Genomic DNA, 12,607 nt, shown 5'->3' with positions numbered 1-12,607 from the left:
GCCCCAAATGCAGAACATTAAAATTTTATGAACAGAGATTTCCTCTAGCTGTTTTCACCCCCAAATTTTAAGACCATCATGTTTTGAAGCAAAAAAGTAAGGGCCATTATTCAAAGCCATCCCCAGCAGGTGGTAGGACAATCGCTTCCTTGAAATAACTAAGACAGAATATGAACAGATGATCATAAACACTGAAAACACTAATCTACAGCAATGTGTTTACACTTTTTGGACTATAAATTACATATTTCTCCCTAATGGCAGGTAGTTCTGTCTAGTTAAAATGTTGGAGCCAATTTGATTTTTCCTTATTGAGATCTGGTTCTCCAGATTTTCCTTTGATTTTGTGAGTTGTCCTCACCATTACTGCCATGATTTTTGAAGACATTTTGTTTCTATCTAGTTGGTTTCTATTGTTGGCTTCCTTTTGAACAAATAAATCATGTTTATGGATCACTGATATTAATATTTCTTAAAGTAAACTCCAATGCAAACTATCCCTTGCTTAGAGAAACCACCTGTGTTCCCAGAACATTGTCTGATTTGAAATAGTGTATTTTTGAAATGAGCAATTTTTTATGTGTGTGTGTGTGCTACAGAAGAAATGCTTCTTAACAAAAATGCTATAACACCAACCGTTTACTACAAATTCTAGGCACTGGGCTAACCACTATGTTAATATGGACTAATTTAATTCTTGCAATAGCTCTGCCAGGTGAAGCTTGTCATTGCCTTTTTGAAAATAAGCACACTCAGGTTTACAATAGTTAAGTAACTTGACTAATAGCTTATTTGTTGCAGATTGTTTGAATCTAGGTCTCTTTCAGTCCAAAACTCACATTTTTTCCACAAAATTTAGAAAAGACAAGTTTAAATAGGCACATGAGGAAAAATCTCCTGCTTTTATTACAACCATTTTTTAGGTCTCTTTGTACAGTTTCGGTTCAATCAAATGCAAAACACATTTTGCCCAGAGAACTTTTCACTTTAATTTCAAATTTTCCATAACTCATGAGGAATGCAATCCACAGATCTCTAATCTGTTTACCTTAACATTATCAAACTATCACATGCCCAGAAACTGTTTGGGGTCTGAAGCCTTTTGTCTTTTTAAGCCCAGCCTGTTTTCCCCTAATCCCGAGCTACTTGCCAATAGAAGTGATGTCAAAGCCCAAAAGATGTGAACTTGGTTTAAGACTGTCACTTGCTTAGAGAAAAACAGATTGTAAAATTTGTAATTTAAATGTTATTCTTAACATGCTTACTGTAGCAGAGCCCCAGGACACCAAAAAACCACGCTGGGATTGTTTCCTCTCCATACACTTCTCCCCAACTACTCCTTCTGCTTCCCTCTGCTGATAATACATTTTCATGGAATCAAATCCTATTTCTCGAAAGGAACTCAAAAGAGCTTCAGAGCTTTTCATTTTAAGGCATTATCATTCCCTTTTAACAAGCAAGGCAGTTAATGGAGATGTTCAATTCCTTGCCTAAAACTACTGGGAAGCAGAGTAGACAGGAACTTTTATGGTGGTACCTATTTTTTGGGTTCCTTTGGTCTTTTCCTTCATTTAAGATGTTAGTTTAGTCCATTTTCAAGGGTCCTGCTTTTGGGTTGGAAGAGACCAAAAATAAGTTTGGAACATGGGTACTCAGAGTGAATAAACTTTGCCATGTCAAATGCCATGTCATGGATTTGTACAAGTTGGGTGTTGAGTGGGTGTTCTGAGGATGCCGTGGTGAATGATAAAGACCTGCGCTGGTTGCCCAGAGCTCATCATCCAGTGGGGTACGCCATGGCATGTGCCCTAATAGGAGGAGTTCAGGGTGTCCTGGGACCCAGAGGAATATCTCCTGACTCTGACCTGCGGGTGGGGAAGGGAGAGAGAGGAGGCCTTCTGGAGGAGGCAACATGTCTAAGCTAAGACTTAAAGGACAAATGAGATTTCACTAGGGGAGGAAAAAAAGGGATATGGAGGAGTGATTCGGGGGGAAAGTATTTTGGTAAGATGTTAGGACCTATGTAAAGACCCAGAGAGGAGAGAGAACAAAATGAGTTCTGGAAACAAGGCAAAGAAATTTAACACAGAGGGCAAACGCCCACCATCCAGAGTCAAAAAGATGGACCCCAGCTGATAAAAGCACCCCCGATGGATATGTCTGGTGGGCCAAAACCCACGCAAGGGGGCTGACAGAATCAGCTGGGAGACTGATGTGGCTTTCTCTGCACGTGTCTCATCCCTGCAGCCCAACAAAGCCCTGGCGATCCTGACCAGTGTCTGCTGCAATTAATTTGGGACTGCTCTGAGGCTTGCTAATTGGCCGTGGACCATTTTAGGAGGGCACAGCAGACAGAGGCACTAGAAAGTGCCTTTAGATGGTCAAAATGAACTGAAGGTATATTTTTAGACCCACCAGAGATAGTCTGAACCAGGGATATCTGAAAAAGTAGAAGGGGAACATTTTAGCTCTCTTAATTTTCTGGAAGGAATGTGTTTGGGGCTCAGGGAAGGAAACATGTTTTTCAGGCCTTTTTTGGGACAGTGAAATAATTCCTTCCTAAGTTAAGGCTGCAGAGTAAGGTGCTGAGTGTTTCCGATGACAGCTGTGTGAGGACAACTAGCTGGGAGAATCCTGTGCCTTCCCCTGCCACTGTCTGACCGACTGTCTCCCAGAATTAGAGCCACCTGCCAGCAGATGTATATGAAGCAAGGAGGGGCCTGGGCACCTGGACTGGGCAGTGCGACTCAAGGTGCCCACTCACCTCCTACCTTCCACTTAAAAACACAAACCAAACCCAACAAACCTACAACATGAACAAAAGGCTCTTGTAATGCAAATATTTGCCCATTACATAAAATAGAATTTTGCAGATTCGCCACTTGGCCCAGATTTCCCCTTAGGAGAATTTGATTTAAGCTTGACACCTTGCCCAGGGTAAACAAACAAACAAATCCCCAAAACAGTCTTTGAGCATTTAATATTTACTAAAAAAATGAATATTTTTATCTTCATTGTGTCATTTAATTCTCACAATAACAAAGTAGAGTAGATATTTATTTCCCCATTTTATAGAAGAAGAAGCTGAGGAACAGAGAGGTTAAATCATTTGCCCTAGCTCGCAGCTGGAGAGAGGCAGGGGAAGGCAAAACTCAGAGCCTGTCCGATTCCAAAGCCCATGTGCTTTTTATTACATCATACTGCCCCCAAGAAGGGCAAAGAGATTTTGAGGTCACATGAAACATAATACTTTAGAAGCACTTTGGGAAGACTTAGCCTTGGCCTCTGTTGGCAAACTGATAAAGTAGAGGAAATTAGGCAGACAATTTAAGTTAAAAAAAAAAAAAAAGAATGAAACAACAAAAAAAATACCCTCTGATGAGTAAAAATCCTATTCCATAAACACATTCCTTTTTATAAAAAAAGAAAAAGCGTCTCATCCTGGAAATAGCTGCAATGATGACCCACTTATTTCAAGGAATTGTTTTTTTCCTGGGAAATTTTATTTTATTATGTACTTTTTATTGATAAACCGTAGTTGTACATATTTTGGGGGTACATGTTATATTTTGATACCTGTATACAATGTGTAATGATCAAGTCAGAGTAATTGGGATATTCTTCACCTCAAATATTTATCTTTTCTTTGTGCTGGAAATATTACAATTCTTTTCTTCTATTATAGCTATTATGAAATATACAGTCAATTATTGTTAATTGATAATTTTTCTACTGTGCTATCAAATACTAGAACTTGTTCCTTCTATTTAGCTGTACTTTTGTACCCATTAACCAACTTTTCTTCAATCTTTAACCTAACAACAGTTCAGTGCAACAGAAGTTGAGCCTTCTTTGGAGTTTGAAGCATTGGTGTTGCGACTGTGTCAGGAAGAAAGCGTCTGAGGCCTCCACCTGAGCCAGTGGGGCGGAGGCCTTCTGCTGCTAGGTGGTCTCAAGGCCCCCTTCCATCCTGCCAGAACACACTGTATCTGTGCAATGTGATTTGAGGTATTGGAGGCTGGGCCAAAACAGCTGGGGAGTTTGGTCAACTCAGGGACAAAAGAAGGCCCAACTGTGTGAACACACTGAATAATTAATTTCAGTTAAAGTGACTAATTCTGGAAGCCCTGTTTAAAAACAATGCCTAAGGCTGGATTTGAATTGGGAGGATATGCACTAATCCGGTCCCTTTAGGCCCGCTCTACCCACCCGTCCAGCACATATGAATAATCTTGTCAACTCTTTGCCCTCCTGCCCTTTGAATTCACCCTTTCTCTTCTGGGCAGTGTTCAGCTTGGAGGTGGCAACACTGCACTGGCTTGGTTAGGTGTATCCTAGCCAGATGCCTGGGACAGCAGCCCGTGGCAGCCATGCTTGTGTTTTTGTTCTATATCCACACTCCTGAGCATCCAGCAACACCACTACAGTGGTTCCTTCATGTTACAAACATAACAAGGACAACCCAACATTTTATCCTCTTCAAAGACTTGTCAAATACTTTCAAAAAAATCATAACTTTCATTTTACACAGATGGACAAAAACCACCAATGTGGCAATATTCATAGCTTTTCCTTTTCCCTTCTACCTTTGTCTGTTGAGCATGTCTCCCCCACCACCCACAATGGTTCTTTCCGAACTCTATCTTCTAATTATTTTTTTTAGTCCCATTGTTTTGTACTTTTATCATATACTAGGTTTCCATATATACATGAGTGTACTCCCGAGCACTATATCTTATTGGTCTATTTGTTTGACTTTGCACCAGTTTTATACTGTTTTTGTTACTAGTCTTTGTAGTATGATCATAGCTAACAGGGTGAATTCTCTTTCTTCTCTTTGATCCTCTTTTTCAGCCAAGTTGACTTTGCTATTCATGGAAGAATATATTCTTCCACATGCATTTTAAAATAACTTTATCACATTCCTCACAGAAATCTAGTTGGAATTTTGATTGGTATTACATTACATTTATAGCTTAATTTTGGCAAGAATTGACCATTTTTATAAGACTAAGTTGTCTCGTGCAAGAGAATGAACTATCTCTCCATTTAATCAGATTTTTTTTATATCCTTTAACAGAATATAGAAATCTTAGACATTCTTTGTTTTGTACTATATATTTCATAAACTTTGTTGCTATGGTGAATGCTATTTAGTTTCTGATTAGATTAGATTTTGCTGCTAAAGAGAAATGCTATTGATTTTTTATGAGTTGACCTTGTATTGGGCAACCTTTATCTCTTTACTTAGTTAGGGATCAGTTTTTAGAGGTGGAATATTATTTCTACTAGTTCCAATTGTGATTGTTTCTATATCATACAAATAATGAACAGGTATATGAAAAGGTGCTCAACATCACTAATCATCAGGGAAATGCAAATCAAAACCACAATAACATATCACCTTATTATATCTGTTAGAATGGCTATGATCAAGAAGCCAAAAGGTAACAAGCGTTGGTGAGGATGTGGAGAAAAGGAAACTCTTATACATTATTGGTGGGAATGCAAATTGGTACAGCTATTACAGAAAAAAGCATGGAAAAAAATTAAAAATAGGGCTACAATGTGATCTAGCAATCCCATTTCTAGGTATATATCCAAAGGATTTGAAATCATATCTTAAACAGATATGATTTGCATCACCATGTTCATTGCAATATTATTCACAATAGCCAAGATACGGAAATAACTTAAGTGTTCGCTGATGGATCAATGAATAAAACAATTTTGGTGTATATGTATATATACAATGGAATATTATTCAGCTTTTAAAAAAGAAGAGAATTTTGCCATTTGCAACAACATGGATTAACGTGGAGAACATTAAGTGAAGTGAAATAAGCCAGACACAGAGAAGACAAATACTATATCATCTTACTCATATGTGGAATCTAAAACAGTTGAACTCATAGAAATACAGAATAGAAGGGTAGTTACCAGGGGTCAGGGTTGGCAGAAATGGGGAGATGTTGGTCACAGCATACAAACTTGTAGTTATAAAATGAATAAGTTCTGGAGATCTAATGTATAGCATGGTGACAATAGTTAATAATAAGGTATGGTATACTAAAAGAGTAGATCTTAAGTATTCACACCACAAAAAAAAAATGTAGCTATGTGAGGTATGTGTATATTAACTAGCTGGATTTGGAAATAATTTCACAATATATATTAAAACATTATGTTGCACACTTTGAATATATATAATTTTTATTTTTTAATTATAACTTGATAAAGCTAAAAAAAAAAGATTGGTTCTGTTTGCTTTATGGTAGGAATTTCTTACAATTGAGCCATTTGTTTTTCTCCTAAGACCCATATTGCCACAACTAAGACTTGTCTCTGCAAATGTAAAACTACAGAAGCAAGACCAGAGGCTGGCTGAGGCATATAGATAACAGTTTCCCTGAGGCCAAGGAATATAAATACTTGAGAATAAGACCAAAAGTCAGCCACTGGTCCAGGGCTCATGCTCAGGGAATCAATGATAATAATTCTTACAAACCACCTAACTCTTTACTTTCTCCAAGTACATTCTTCCTTGCCTCCTCATTTCAAAACTTCCAGGTCTCAGCTTCAAGCAAAAGCAGCCAAAAGCAACCAGTCAACAGTGGGCCCCAATCAGGGGCAAATACTCTGGAAATCAAGATGGAAACCCTGTGTCCTCATCTCTTCCCAGGGTGTGGGAAGAAAGAAGCTTGGGGGCAGGGCTTGCAAACCCTGGGAGGAGGAGCTTTTTCTTTCCAGATATTTAGCAAGTTTCCTTCTCCCACTGAGCTGTAAATGGAGTCTGTTCAGGCACAGGGAGGACACAGAAGGGTTAAGCAATTTGCCAGACTTAACAGGACAGGGAAAAGCCAAGATAGCATCCTGGAACTTGATCTTCATGAAGAGCCAGTCTGGTGGAGGCTATAGCCCTCCATTTCTTTCAACAGTATGTTTTTTAACCCATATTATCCAGACATTTTTTTTAGTTCCTTGTTTTATTTTGCTTCTACAATTAGTTCTCAGGTTGATTTGGAAAAACAATAACAACAACAACAACAACTCTGAAAGACGTTGAAAGCTAATATTCTCCTGCAAGGCTTTAAAGAGCCACCATTAGTTAGTACATAACCACCATTTGGGTACAGGCCCTGCACTCACTGCTTCCAGTAATAATTTGCTTCAAATAATTTTGCTGTTGGAGTGTGTTTTGTGATAGGTGCTCTGACACCTTTGAAGGCAAATTCCAAACTCTTCTGGAAACTATTTTGTAAAAGAGAAACAGTCATGAGGAAGGATTACTAAGGGGAATTTTGGAAGCCGGCCACCCAATTAGGGCACTTTTCTTCTCCAAGGACGTGTAACTTATGCTCAGGGTTCAGTATTTATATGGCCACAGCCCTTGCACTCTGACATTTTTAGAAGAAATTAAGCTGCCCCAGAGATCTGGGATCAGTGACAGCCACACTGGTCTCCTTGGAAAGCAAAAGTGCTCCCAGGAAAAGGCAAAGGACTCACCCCTTAATCATATTGCCAGTCACTTCTCGTAAGTAGGATTGCTAAAGGGATAGGAAAACAACACCTTTGTTCCACATTTAGGAGATGAAGGAGGACAAGGTTGGGGGATGCTGAAGAGGGGGAGGAGGACAGAGAGGATAGAAGGATTCTGACTGTGAAAATTCAAGCTAGGGAGAGAAAAATAGAGCTAACAGGAAAGAAGTGCTAGAATGGACAGGGAAAGGATTCAGGAGCACCTGGCAGATAAGAGCAGGGAGAGGCAATGGCTATTTTAAGTCACATCTGGCACTACCCATTACCTTTAGCCATGTGAAAAGAGCAGAGACTTTAGAAGCAGAAAGAATTGAGCTCACATTCTGGCCCCAGGGTGTTCCAGCTGAGTGATCCTGGGCTTGTTACTTAACCTTTTTGGACCTCAGCTTCCTCACGTGTAAAATGAGGTTAACAATCTCTACCTTGCAGTACTGTTAGCAGGATCAAAATAATGCACCGAAGTCCTTGCACATTCCCACCCCTATAGCATAGTATCATGGCTGAGAACAAACCCTTGGTCTTTCTCAAGACTGATTAGCCAGAAATGTTCTGAGGCTAAACTGCTGTGTTTTTTCGTAACTTAATTGTTTTGGTGGAAGCCAGAGCATGAGACCACACCCCTGTGAGCAGAGGTGGAGCTTCCCTGAGGGAAATGGGAACCACAGCTGACATCTATTCCCGGTGGAGGTCAAGGTCAATGCTGGGACAGGAAATCAAGACTGTGGATGTGGGCAGGGGTTGCAGGGGCCACTTCTTCCTCCATGGAGGCGGAGAGGCCTTAGGATGGTTGGTCTTGGGCTTTTCTTCAGGAGACACACTGTAGGTTATTCCCCATGGAGACCAGAAGGACAGTCTCTTCAGGATGGTGGCCTCGGGGAGAAAGTCAGAGGAGCCTCCTCAGGACCTCTTGGGCCCAGCAGCTCTGAGCTTCACTCAACAGCTAGTCTCTGGTTGATGTCTTCCTTCTGCCATCCCTGACTCTCAGCGAAGCTTTTCAAAGAACTGCAACCTACTCTCCACTGTCCTTGTGAGTCAATGAACCTAAGGGAAGCCTCCAGGGGCACAGCTGAGAGTGACTAAGGCCAGAGAGAAACACTCTCCAGGCACAGGAGGAGTGCACGTAGATGCCGCTTGGGAAGCAAAGGGCAGCATTCCAGAGCCTGAGCTGCAGGTGAGAACCAGGGAGGCTTGGAGGAGACGTGCTCCAGCGTGCCCAAAAGAGAGGAAGACATTCTGATAAATGCCGGACTTTTAACCCATATTATGTCTTCAAGGGGGTGGCACATTTAAAAGGAAATATAAGTTCCTTTTAATTAATACATTTTTCAATTATTATTAACTCCAGTCTGGAATCAAGATGTTAGCTAGTTATCTTCCAGCAGAAGATTAAAAGCAATTTATTCTACCATTCCTGGCTTCGGATGCGGGAAACCTCCCGCCGTGGAGGTCAGCTTCTCAGAGGGCCCCCACAAAAGCACCCTATCCAACCCCACGTGTTCCAGGAAGTGGCCGGTCACAGAAAACCCTTTGCTCCTGACACTGGAAAACCTTCTTCTTTTGAAATGTCCCCTAACTGCTCACTTGCTCCTTTGCAGCTGACCAAAGACTGCGAAAGTACCTCAAGGTCAATGAGTCTCGCCTGCCTAAATTAAAACATCCCACCTGGATAGAAAGCTGGACAATCAGATTCTTGCCCCGGTATTTCCTTTTACTGTCTAAAACTTCTTCTCTTTTCTAACACCCTTAAACCCTTGCTGAAATGAAAGTGACAGCAGATGGACTCCCTTGCTGCAAGTTTATGAATAAACAGCTATGTTAATTTTGTCTTGAACCTAGTTTGTCTTTGCAGATGGGAATTCAGACACAGAAATATGGCATTTGCCAAATGAGAAATTTGGAAGAGAGACCCTAGAGAAGCAAAGGGTTTCCATTTCTTATGGTTTTCTGGCTAGAAGGGAGTCCAGAGGGGATGGAGATAGGGCACCTATAAAATAGACCTGGAGTCCAAGGGAAGTTTGATGCCCTTTCCCCTCCTCTTGGCTACATGTCCTATAAGCCTTTATGAAAGAATCATGGAGCCTCATTGAGGCAAAAAGGCAAGTGTGAATTGCTGGAGAGGTAGAAAGGAAAGCTGTCAGGGAGAGAGGATGTCACTGGGTCCTCATGGGTATAGCTAATGCAAACTTCAGGGTTTAAGGTTATTTTGAGATATAAAATATATACACTACATTGACACATCAAATCAAACCAAATTAATGTGTTCAACATCTAGCACATTCAGGGCCAATGTATAACTGATAATAAATACTATGCAATGGGAATTTAATTCAAATAAAGCAACTGGCAAATCTAGACATTTTTATCAAAAAATCCAGATTCTAAGTTCAGGATTTCTGTAGAATTTAGTGAACAGTGCGTAAGAGGGTTCTAAGATGTTCTTTGGGGTTGGTCTGTAGGGCTTCATCTGAAATGACTGGCTGTCTTAATTTAGGAAGAAGTTTTGAGTCCATTTACTCCAAAGTCAATGAGCACTGTTTAGCTTTATTTCACACTAGGTAGGATAGCAAATACCATTCCTTGTGCAACTAAATTGTCCCCAGGCCTTAGGAAAGTGCAGTTACAGAGTTTTCAGTGACACTAATGCCCAAATCCCAGTAGCTTTCAGCACCCACTGCCCCATGCGAGGCCTCCACGTCCTCCCTCACGCTCCCACCCCACCCCCACCGTCTTCCTTGGTTATTTTTATTTTAATTTTATTTTTATTTTTTTTTAGCTGTCCATATAATTTCTTTCTATTTTTAGTAGAGATGGGGTCTCACTCTTGCTCAGGCTGGTCTCGAACTCCTGAGCTCAAATGATCCGCCCACCTCGGCCTCCCAGAGTGCTAGGATTACAGGCGTGAGCCACCACGCCCGGCCATTCCTTGGTTATTTATTCCCTACTCCTTAGTCCTCCCTGGTGCAGTCCCGCTGCTGTCACCGATGTCCTTCATGAGGCTGCACATCTCTCAGAAACAGTCTCCTCTGCTGCGAGCTGCCCTCGGCTGTCAGAGCAGCAACGCCAGCCTCAGGCTAGTGGCTCTGAGGGTAGGGGCCCAGGAGAAGAACTGGCTTCTCAGGTCTGGAGTGCAGACCTCAGCCTGATACCAGCTACCTCAGTCCCTACACTCATAGCTGTTCAGAAAAGGCAAATCCTTCTGCTTCGGTCAGGAATACCTCTCTCCTAAGCGACTCAAAAACAATCCCTCAGGATCCCGTAGAACCAAAGGGCACAGGAACCATGTTATAAGGAAATCAGCCATTCCTCACTGCTTTTCTCTCTCACTCATCCTCCCCTGCATACAATCCCCTCCCCTTTCTTCAGTAAAAAAAAATAAAGCTCCAGGCATATCGAAATCTAGTGAGATCAACTGGATTTTTCTTCAACTGCCACATTGAATCCCAGCTTGACCTTGATGAGGAAACCCAAAGACCCTTAATTTGAACCGAGCCCCTGAACTTCAGCATGGAGAAGAGGGGTGGTCTGAATCCCCTGTTTCACTCTGGACAGCTTATAGGTCTAGGACTGATGTGAGGGCAATGCATGAATTGGCGCGGGCTTCCTACTGGCTGCCCGACGTTCTTGGGGGTTAGTGTTGGGAGAGGACACCTTCTTATTTAGACTGAGGCACACCTCTAACCTTCTGACCTCTGTCCAGAAAGCCTTTCCTGGTCTTGCTACCTGGCTGTAGCCTCTACTTCAACTTACCAGAGCTCAATGTGCCTCTCAAGCAGCTCACACCTTACTCTACTTTGTTGTAGGAACAGCTCGATATATACTCTATTTGATTTTATAGCTCATAGTGCAAGAATCTGTTTCCTAGGCTGAGGCTTTGCTTATGACCCTTGTTGAGCAGTGTATGTTCATTTCAATTAAATTCTGTTCAATTTGATTGCGCCCATTCGAGGCCACCTCTTCCTAGACTGTGAGAGGAGAAATTGAGCTCATACAATAGAACAACATCCGCCCCTCCTGCTGCACACCCCCACAGTGCCCCGGCCCTGTCCCAGTGGCAAACACAGGTATAAAGTCAGCCTCACTCTCCGGACCTGCTCTCTCAATTCTCCTAGACACAGACGAGTGCTCATTCTCCTATTCCACTGCTTTCTTGGAAATGCCTTTGGCCTCCTCTCACTATGACCCCCTCCCACTGCCCTTCCAAGGCCTTGGGGCCGAGGCCCCTCCTTCCCCCCAGCTTTCCCTGCAAGGTGGAGCTGCTCCCGGGGGCTCCCACCTGGCCTTCTGACAGGAAGGTGAGAAAAGCCCAAGTAAATCAACAGAGGCTCTCAAACTGGCAAAGACCTTAATTTTCTTTTTAGAATTACAATACCTAGTTTGGTGAAACAGAAGGTTTCATGAGCTGCTTGTGGGAGGCTGAGTTGTTTCATCACTTTTGAAAGGCAATTTGGCTAAGTGTCAAGCACCTCTAAAACGTTCACATCCTTTAATCCAGCGATTTTATTTAGAGCAAGTTTTCTGCTATTCACAGAAAAAAAAAGAAAGAAATTTAAAAAGGCCTTCAACCTCACTAGTAATAAAGAAAATGTAAATCAAAATATCAAGATTTTTTTTTTAAGCATCAGATTAATAAAAAATGTAGAAGGTTGATAAAGTGGTAAGAGTGCAAGGATGTGGGTATTTTTACATACTGCTTGTTTGAATGTGACCTGGTCCAGCGTTTCAGGAAAATTGCCTGGCATTATATATTAAAATTAAAAATACGGCCCCCTTTGAACAAATAATTCAATTCTAAGGACTTCCCTAAAGAATTAAAAACATCAGTACAAAAAGACACATGTGGATATTTAATGCAGCATCATTAGAAACTCCTAAAACTTATAAACACGTATGTCTATTTATGAGAAATGACAACCAACATGGTACATTCATATTATAGAGTATTACACAGTTATTTAAAAAGAATTAGAGACATTATGTTTTGCCATGGGACATTGCCTGAGACATATTTAGTGAAATAACAATTTCAAAGAAACGCGTATTGCAAGACTACATTTTTATTAAAAAAATA

Source organism: Eulemur rufifrons, chromosome 6 (genome assembly GCF_041146395.1).
Source record: "Eulemur rufifrons isolate Redbay chromosome 6, OSU_ERuf_1, whole genome shotgun sequence".
Classification (NCBI taxonomy): domain Eukaryota; kingdom Metazoa; phylum Chordata; class Mammalia; order Primates; family Lemuridae; genus Eulemur; species Eulemur rufifrons.
This window is presented reverse-complemented; position numbering follows the sequence as displayed.